We start from the raw sequence: 10,286 nt of genomic DNA, 5'->3' as shown, positions 1-10,286 counted from the left end.
ATATATATATATATATATATATATATATATATATATATATATATATATATATATATATATATATTCGGAAAGAGGCGTTAAAAATGCAAGAAAATGAGCTACGGTACGTTTCTCAATTCGTTCGCACTAAAAAGTTATTAAACAAAGAAACTTTAAAAATGACCAAAATTTCGTAAATTTTGCAACTATTACTAGCACTACAGAATTTTATTACAGCGCCCACGTTCAATGAACTACAAAGATTCTTTCGAGTTGTACGACCCGTTAAATAAACTAAATTTTAGTCATATAAACTTTGCAAAATATTGCCTAAAGAAAAAAATATTAGTGAATGATTCTTGAAAAAAAGGTAAATTTCTTTGTCGAAAGTTACTCTTTTACAAAATTTCTGTTTTGAACTACATTAAAGTGAAAGAATATATTTATAATTGGAAAGAACGTGAAAAATGCAAGAAAATGAGCTATAGTACGTTTCTCAATTCGTTCGTACTAGAAAGTTATTAAACAACGAATCCTTAATAATGACCAAAATTTTCGTAATTTTGCAACTATTACTAGCACTACAGAGGCTTATTACAGCGCCAACGTTGAACGAACTACGAAGATTTTCTTTTGAATTTTAAGACACGTTAAATAAGCTAAATTTTAGTCATAAAAACTTTGCAAAATATTGCATAAACAAAAAAATATTAGTGAAAAATTCTCGAAAAAAAAGGTAAAATTCTTTGTCGAAAGTAATTCTTCTACTCAAACTACACTAAAGTTAACATATATCTAAATTTAACCAGAAAAAATGTCAAAACTTCTAGAAAATGGACTTTATCACCCGAATGATTTCACCCTAACTAAAAAGTTATTAAACGAGAAAGATTAAGTGACCAAAAATTCGAAAAATTTGTAAGTCTTAGTAGCACTACAGAGTCTTATTACCGTTCAAAAAATAAATAAACTACAAACGTTTTTGGTTTGTAAAAGCCATTAAAAATGCTAAATTTTATCTGAAAAACTTTGCTAAACAATGCCTGAATAAACAAATATAAGATTCTTAATGATTTTCTTTATTAAACCATGATTTGTAAAAAACCAAAAGACTTTCTTTATTAATTTTAGCACTCGCCCGTTAAACAAAGTTGTTTTTAGTGCTGTCATTTTTTACGGATCATTTACTAAAAATGTTGATAATTTATTATACTCGCTAACTTAATCTTCACTCCTTGACGATTCAGTAACATAATGAAGAACAAATCCTTTTTAATGATTGTTTTATGTATATTTTTTAGTACCAAGGGCTGTTTTGACATTTTATATATCAAAATACGACGTCTGTAATGTTTTTTAAATGTTTTGTTCATGTAAATTGGTTTCAGTTGACCGAATAAGATCCGGCACATCACTCTTTTAAAAAAAAGCAAAAATCAGAAATGATAATTTGCAGATTTTTCTTAGACTTTTGTTTTAATATCCAATAGTCGTCTCGATTTGTGAAATCATTCTTCACCTCTTTCCCGTGAGCCAAAAAAGCAACTAGAAGTGGTTTCTCAGAAAATTGTTTCCAGTGGCGATTGTTCCAGGAGAGCTAATGATACTCAAGATGTAAAAAAATTGAAAATCATCAGAAAAAGATTTGCTGATTTTCTTAAAAAGTTTTTTCACAAGAGCATTTCTAATGATGAAGTAAAAACAACAAGTCAATGTGAGAAAGGACCTTTTAACCTTCTTGATCAGAAGGAAACTATAAACTTGAAAAAAATCTTTGCAAAAAAAACAAAATTTTTTTTATTGTTTTATACTTGTTTTCCCAGTTTTTTACTCTAAGACGACCCATAGACCGTCAATTTTTGTTCCAGTTTTTGTTGCTATAGACTCCAGCATTCTTTGATTTGTTTTTGAATTTCGATGAAGAAGTAATTCATGTGAAATTGAACTTTGAAATAAATTGAACTTTGAAAAAAAGAAACGCTATTTAAGAAGTTCAATTTTTTTGAACAGCCTAGGGTTTTAATGACAAAGATAAAGCTTTCTTAGTAATTTGTTTTTTGATTTTCTGTTTTTGCTGTTCTTTTTGTATTCATCTGACATATAATGAAAGTTTAAAAACTTCCTATGTGGTTCCACATATATTTTGTTAATGTGGCGAGTTGATATGTATAGGTTTAAATCAATTGGAGGATTGCTATTTTCAAAACAAAAACGTTTGTTTGATCTTTGCCTCTTTTCTGTTCATCGTCGACCTGTTACTGCATCTCATTACTGAAAGGTCTCGTATCTTATCTAGTGAGAAACAGGTTAATTTGTTGAAATCACGTTTTAGCTGATTCCTTTTTCACTTTGTTAATTAGAGTTGAATTAGACACCAAATTTTTTGTCGCAACTATTGTTTTCTGTTATACGGTTTTATTGTTGGCGATGTCTTTTACTTTCATTAATGGCAAGTCTCATCGGCCATGAAGTCCAGCACTCTTGTTCACTTAATCCAGCATTATTTTTCACATTGTTTTGTGGAATTTGGAAATTTTCCATCTCTTCCTCATTTGGTAGACGATTAAATAAAAACGTGGATGAGCGGGGTCGGAACATTATGTAGGAGCGTATATGACCGAGCATCCCTGTCTATTCTAAGAATCCACTAACCCAAAATTTAGCATTCCAGGCACTTTGTTCATCTTCAGTATGGACATACTCTCTTCGGTACTTTAACCTGGGTTATATACGGACTCGTTTATTGGTAAGAAAACTTATTTTTTTCATTGATTTATTTTATTGTTTTATTTATTGTCAACTTTGTGCAATACTTTTGTTTTTGAAGGTCTGCAGAGATCATCCATGCATATGGTCTGGGACAATATTTCGAGCGCACTTTAGTCTGGACAATGGTCTGGAACTCGTCTGGGCAATGGTCTGGAACTTGTCTGATCAGGGGTCACTTCGGTCTGGAACTCGTCTGATCAGAGGCGGCTTCGAGCGCACTTCGAGCGCACAATGATCTTCGAGCGCACACTCGTCTGATCAGAGGTCACCACTTCGGTCGGGGACGGTCTGATCAGAGGTCCCACTTGTCTGGGACGGTCTGATCAGAGGCGATTTCGAGCGCGACCTCAACCTGGGTATACACGTTATTTTCAAACCTCCGCTCTAATACTATTTTTTAAATTCCTATTCACATGCATTCATACGTAATAACTCAAATGCATACATAATGTTTAAACATATTCAAATGGGGTTGTCTAATGGGGGGGAGGGGCGCTAGCGAAAATGATCCGTATTTTGTTGGTATTAAAATATAAGTGCCGCGTTTGTTTAGATTCGTTTGGGAATTTGCTAATTTTTCCGGAAATGAGAACGCCTATATCACGCTTCGCTGAAAGAGTTGCAAGCATCCTTTTAAAACAATCTTGTAAGATCGGTTACCTGGCAGGAGGTTTTTTGCTTGTTTGCTTGATGGTTTAATTATTCTTAAGGATTTTTTCAGTCAACCATCTTTATTAAACTTTAGAAAACTATTCGTTTAAAGTTGATTAAGAGGAAAAACAGTCCAAAAACAATTAACTAACTTAGTAGAAATTAGGTGGTTAAAATTCAACTTACAAGCTTGCGCAAACTGAGGAAACGAATGTGTTCGTCCATGCAAATGGATGTATCGTTCACAAGTAATACGGGTCGACGTTTGGTCCAAAAAAATGTAGGAACTGAGTAGCGGTGAAAAAAACTTCCGCATTTCTTAGCAATGAGTCCGGTGAAAAATTGAATTTTTTGTAAGATTTTGTGGTTTTAAGCGGTGAATTTGTGTAAGATTGGTAAATTACAGTGGTGAAAATTTTATTTTCACGGTCTAAGCGGTGAAAGAAAAGTATTGCACCTCAATCAGTTGCATGCGGTAAAAAACAACTCTTTGAACACCAAATCTTAGAAATGGTTACCGCCAAAATTTTGAAACAATTTTTACCAGTGAATTGACGCAAGATGTGCAATTTTTAGCGAGGAACGTTTGTTTTCACCGCTTTCACCGCATTCAACGCTTAAAAGCCCATTTTTCATATAGTCAATTACTCCAATTTTTATTTTTTAAGCAATTTTAGAGTTAGCCCTTCGAATTGGGAAGATATAAATCATCATTACGCAGCCAATATCCAAGAATTCGAACATATATAACTGATCATGTCATTTATTTGTGAACACATGTTTTAAGATTAGATATGGAAGCGTGTAAACTACCAGTAGGTAGCAGATTTAGCTCAAGTTGCTTCAAACAGTACGTCTTTTCCACGGATACAGTATCTAGTTACCGAGAAGCACGAAAGCCTAATTGGTAATTTTTTCAGAAACGTCCCTCTCGACAATTATTGTGAATAAGGAAAACAATTAACGGTCTTGCAATTACCCCTACCAATGTTCACAAGAACAGTTGTTTCTGTGTTAGATCTCACAAGTACCTAATAAAAAAAATCAAGCAACAATTTTGAGCTAATTACACGCACAAATATAGAAATTTGCCTCGTTGGACGTTCGCCAACGTTTGAATGTACGATACCCTTACATATGTTTTTGTACAGTTTATTCTACAATCTGATAAAAAAAATTGGAGGTTTTGAACAGGCAGACAAACTGAAGAGAGAAAAGAAACGTATACTATTATCTCAATTTACAAAGTTATTCTCCAAATGGATAAATCATTAGAAATGGAAGCTGTTAATGATAAATAATCCTTATGGCAAATTTCAATTTGTGAAATATTAAAAAGAGTAAAAAATTAATAATGAATTAAACCATGCTTGATTTCTACTAACTTGGTAATTTTCTAAATGGGGCATTGAGTTTAATTTTCAATGATTAAGTTTCAACTCATGAATTTTTGAAAAGTGACTATCAAAAAAGATAAATGCAGATGAAACTAATTTATCAAGTTAAATTTATTTCTAACATTTAAAACAAACGTTCAACTGGTTTCGAAATTAGCGTTAATCGTCAGGTTAATACTCTTTCACAAATTGCTAAAAGATAAAAAGAATACGTATTTACATTTTTCAAACATCACATATTAAACAACTCTAGGCATAAAACCTAGCATTTTATTAGAAAATTTTCCATAATTACAATATTCAGCCTATATACAATTTTATATTTACATCTCTTATCAATTTCTTTAAAAACGTTCCTATTCCAGTTTTTTCAATTTTGGCATTATTTTTGTATTTCTAGTTTAATTCCGAGTTTGCCCTACCCTAAGTATCCTTCTTGTGGGGGGTTTGCAAAAGTTCGTTTTGTCATGCACAATTTACTTTTGCCATTTTCTTTTCATTTCCCAAGTCAAAATTATGACATCAAATAACATTTTGGTTTGAGTTGCCGCCCTCTATAATCAAAGCGTGTGCTTAATCCAGGCTTTAACTTGCTGATGTTTGTTGCTTTGATGGTCATGAGCTCCTCTACTGTGCGACAGACATCCAGATTTTTCCATTAAATGTCATTCGTGGAGCCACCCCATTCAACAAGATGTTGACTCACCTGTTAATCCTTCTTTTGATGTTCCGATATCCTAGTGGTAACATGGCGGCTTGTCTGGCCAAAACAGATGGACCCGCATTCATTACATTTCATCTCATTGTGACGTACGATTTCAGGTTTCCATCGAAAGATGATTTTGGGGTGGTAAGGCATGATCTTAGTTTTGCCTTATGAATACCACTTGCAAGTCACGTAGTTTCCTCAATTTTTTGCAAGATTTTGTAAGTGGTTGCCATTGTAATCTAGAAAATTTTTTGATTTATCATGAGATCCAGTCTGGTTTTTTGATGCCATATCGGTGTTGTTTCCCATTGAGCTTTTTTGCCAATTATTATTTTTTCTAAGTTCTGATTGACTATTCTGGAAGATCCATTCATCTGGATGCTGATTTTTGGTCAAGCATGAATTGTTCTGTTCAAGCGCTTGATTCAAGGCAAACCAATAAATTTTTGCGGTAAAAATACCGCAAACTGTCCTTTGAATCACATTTTTTCCACGCTGAAGCAGTGCAAAGCTGCAAAAATTCAATATTATTCGAGGGTCAGTTGGTTCTTGAAACCAATGACAGGCAAGTTTATTTTCATTGCTAACATTTAAATTGATATCAAAAGTTGCCAAATCCACATCCAGTTTGCATATTTCAAGTACCCGTCCGGGTAACCACGAAATGTGCAGATAATGTCATCCAATACATTTTGAACAAATTTTCCCTTCAAACTGCCCCTCTATCTGTTGATTGCTGCAACACGTACAAAACCAAACAGTATCCTGCATGTTGGCGTATTTCTCATTTGTTACTTTTTGGCATTTTGCTTGAAACGGGTTTTTGCATTACTTACATTGTAATACTTTTTCCTCGGAAAGTCAGTCTCTGGTTGCAGTCTTTGCAATTCTTCTTTTTGATCAAAGTTTGAGACATTCTCACTAAGCTTTAGTTTTTGCAGTGACGCCTAGATCGATTTCATTCAAGCGTTTGCTAGTATAACGGCCAGTGATACACCCACCGCTACACCATCTGATTGTGCGTACCAAAACCCGTTGCATTCAAAATGAACATTTTTCAGCGCGAGCCTCAATGGATCTCTTGGGCTAGGATGCTTGAGTACAGTTCTCTGATTTCAATTCCTAAAATGTCTCCAACTGGCAGATTGGTGCAATCTTTTTATGTCAAGAGATACTATCTGCGCGTTATGATGAAGAGAGAGAGAGAGAGAGAGAGAGACTCTAAAGCTTTTCATGCATGTTGCGTGTTTTTTTTAGTGTTTGCGACAATTAGTTTCTCGGAAAACGGTGCCAAAAATTTGTTCAAAATTTCATATCTCCAGGTATCAAAAGAACAAGTCGGAGAATTCCGTCTTTTTCGTGTAATTTTGGTAGGCCATAACGCCACGCTGGTTCTGAACCAGCTGATCTGACTCTGTGATAAATTTGGTCAATAATTTTCCCCTTCATCATCAATTGTTACAGGCTGTTGTCTATCTGTTTTTCGGATTTGATCACAATCTTTTGTTTCATTGTATTTTGTAACTGATCCGAGTTAAGCCCTTCTTCAAGTTTTTCTCTGTACGTTGACCTCTTCATCACAAAAAAACCGCAGCCTTCCGAAAACGATACCGCAAGCAAATCTTTGGCTTTAAGGTAATCGTGCATTTGTTGTCCACCGAGATTTCGCGTACATTTTTTGCGTACTATTTTGCGGACGCCCCAAAGCATCTCAGTCACGTGTTATTCTCGCGTTATTCACGTAAAAGCTTGAAAATGTCTGCGAGGAAGTGCACCTCGTTAAATTTGCCTCTCATAGGGTCTTTAGGTCCCAAAGATAAGATGTCAAGTACAAACTTTTGAAGTTCACCACCATCCGTTTTCACAGCATTGCTGTGGGAGCAATTTAGCAGCGGTCCATCCTGTCTCTTTGACAGTTTGTCAAGTTTGCCATTCAGCCTATTTTGAACCATTACGCAGTGATTCCTTATATTGCGCCTAAGAATGCTAATAAAAGATAGCATCAATTCTTGTCTCACCTTCTCCCTAAACTTGCTCTTATCTGTTTCAAATCTTTCCTTGAGAACTTTACGGCCTTTTTTCGCATGGTTTGTTTCTTGTTTCAAGATTCTCAATGAAAAACTGTGCATCGCTTGTTCAGAAAAAACTTCATGTTTAGGAGCTCGAAACTGTAGATTTTTAAAGTAATCAAAATAGAATTTGTAACATTTTGATTCTTTCAAATTATACATGAGGCACGTGTACAGCAGCCGTAAGCACATGAATCAAAGAAGCTCAAAATCCGCACCATCTCGCTAAATCTATAGAAATCATCCTTGCTAAAACGCTAAAACACTGAATACATCTAAAGCAATAAAACACTGTGAAGAATTTTGAATTTAGCGCTTCTCTAGGCTCTGTTTTCCTCTAGGCTCTGCGCTCCTCAAAATTGAAAAATTAAATGATTCAAAAGAAACTAATTTGTCAAATTAAAATTAATTCTGACAATTGAAAAAAAATTGAACAGTACGTTCTTCGTCAGTTAAAACTGATTCACAAATTGTTAAGGGATAGAAAGAATATGTGTACACTAGTCTGAGAGCACAACTTAAATAATTCTAGGAACTATCTTAAAAATTAAATCAAAAATTTCGATTTATACAATAATTAGCCTATATACAAATTCACATTTACATCTGTTAGCGATTTCTTTTAAAACTTTCTTATTCTGGATTTTTCGATTTTCGATGTTTTTGAATTTCTAGGGTAATTCTGAGCTTGACTTAACCCTAAGGAACACTCTTGTGGGGTTTTGCAAGTTTAGTTTTGTCATGAAGAAATTATTTTTTGCTCTCATGTTCATTTCATAAGTCAAATTTATGATTTGAACTACTATTTTAGCGTTAACGAAAATAGATAAAATTTACAACTTCAAAACTAATCATTCTTTAAAAACACTAAAAAATTCCGTTTGAATGCAGGATTTTGGACGCAGGAAAAAACATAACCTACTAAACGTCGGAAGAATTGCTCTCGATCGACTAGTGGGAGTTCTAATCAGTTGCATCCTGGTTCAGTCGGGGAAGGCTAAATGCAACTAAACAGTTCAATAGTGGGCTTCAAATAACCACATTAGAGGTTAAAATTTACCACTGTTAAGATATTGAATGAGAAATGGCACCAGTGTGGGCGCACTTCGCATTTGTCTTTTAGTATTAAATTACCGCTAATTGAGATCAGCTGCTTGAAATTGTGATTGAGAGAGAGTTTTAGATCATGTGAAACTCAAAACGACAAGGGCGTAGATGTCACTTGAAAAATCAAAACGGTCAAGCGAAAATTTTGTACAAAAAAGACACACACGTTTACAAAAATTGCTTCTTTACGTGAGCAATTGAAAAGAGCGTAATTAATAATTCTGACTTTTTTCGTACCGAGTTGTTAAAATTGACAAGAGTGCTTAAATTATTTTCACTTTGCGTATGACTGGTACCTTTTCGGCCGAAAAATTGTTTTGCGTAACTTCTAGTGAAACGCTTCCTTAAATTTCCCAACACTCCCTGTCTTTTATTTGTATATCACCATCGATTATTTTTTTTATATGTATGAGATCTGCGTAGGATAGTTGGAATGAAGTTTAAAGCAGTTTGTGTTTGCAAACATGTAATATTTATCTCCGTTCGTAAAATGATTTTCAATTTTCAAGTTTTTTGTCTTGCTTTTAGTCTAGATGCTTGATCCATAAAACCACGCAGATGTTACGTAGGTTTTAAAAACTTTAATGTGCACTTTTTGTAAAGTACAGAAAGGAACTTTTATCTCCAGGTTCGCCATTTTTGACATCTTTTGTTGATAGCAGAATTTAAATGGCAGTCCCAGGACAGATGGTTTAAAAAATGAACTTCGAGGGCTTTAATTTTCATTTTACAACCTACGGTTTTGTTGTCTGGTAAAGCAAGCGGATCTTTTCAACAACTGCCCCCCCTTTGGTACCTAGTAGAGAATCTCCACCCCTTTTGTGCCATACTTTACCACAATATTAATTGGCCTACAGTTTAGATAGCCTAATATCAGTTGAAACGCAATTGGGGACCGCTGTTCACGGCCATGCCTCTCATGCGCTGTGGGATGTAATCCGGAAATCGCGGGTCGGTTATCGCGGCGAAGCCGCGACGCGCGCAAAGCGCGCCCACCGACCCGCCAGTCAAATTTCTTTTTGCTTTGTATTCCAATTCGGCTAACTGCCCTAGCATGACGCATTTTATCTACCCATTTTAACACAGTATACGCATACACGGAAAGTTATTAGTCGTCTCTGATTGGTTAATAAATCGCTCGCTTAAATTCTATTCAAGAATAGCCACCCCTTTTGCAAAAGGGGGGCAATTGTTGAAAAGATCCAAGCAAGCTTGTTGTGATTTTTCGAAGATTAAAATGAACCCACTTGAATTTGGTGATACTGAACTAAAGGAGAGTTCATTTCGTCCATCTAATGTCAATTTGAAGTTCGTTTTTTTTCCAACTCTGCTGCAATTTTTGTGTTATCTGCGTAACCCAATGACGCTACTACTTAAATCGGATCTTTTCAACAATTGCCCCCCTTTTGCAAAAGGGGGCCTATTCTTGAATAGAATTTAAGCGAGCGATTTATTAACCAATCAGAGACGACTAAACTTTCCGTGTATGCTCATACTGTGTTAAACTGGATAGAATAAATTGCGCCATGCTAGGACAATTAGCCGAATTGGAATACAAAGCGAAAAGAATTTCCGACTGGCCGGTCGCTTGGTACGCTTCGCCGC

Source organism: Convolutriloba macropyga, chromosome 8 (assembly GCF_964194025.1).
Source record: "Convolutriloba macropyga chromosome 8, txConMacr16.3, whole genome shotgun sequence".
NCBI classification, from domain to species: domain Eukaryota; kingdom Metazoa; phylum Xenacoelomorpha; order Acoela; family Convolutidae; genus Convolutriloba; species Convolutriloba macropyga.
This window is presented reverse-complemented; position numbering follows the sequence as displayed.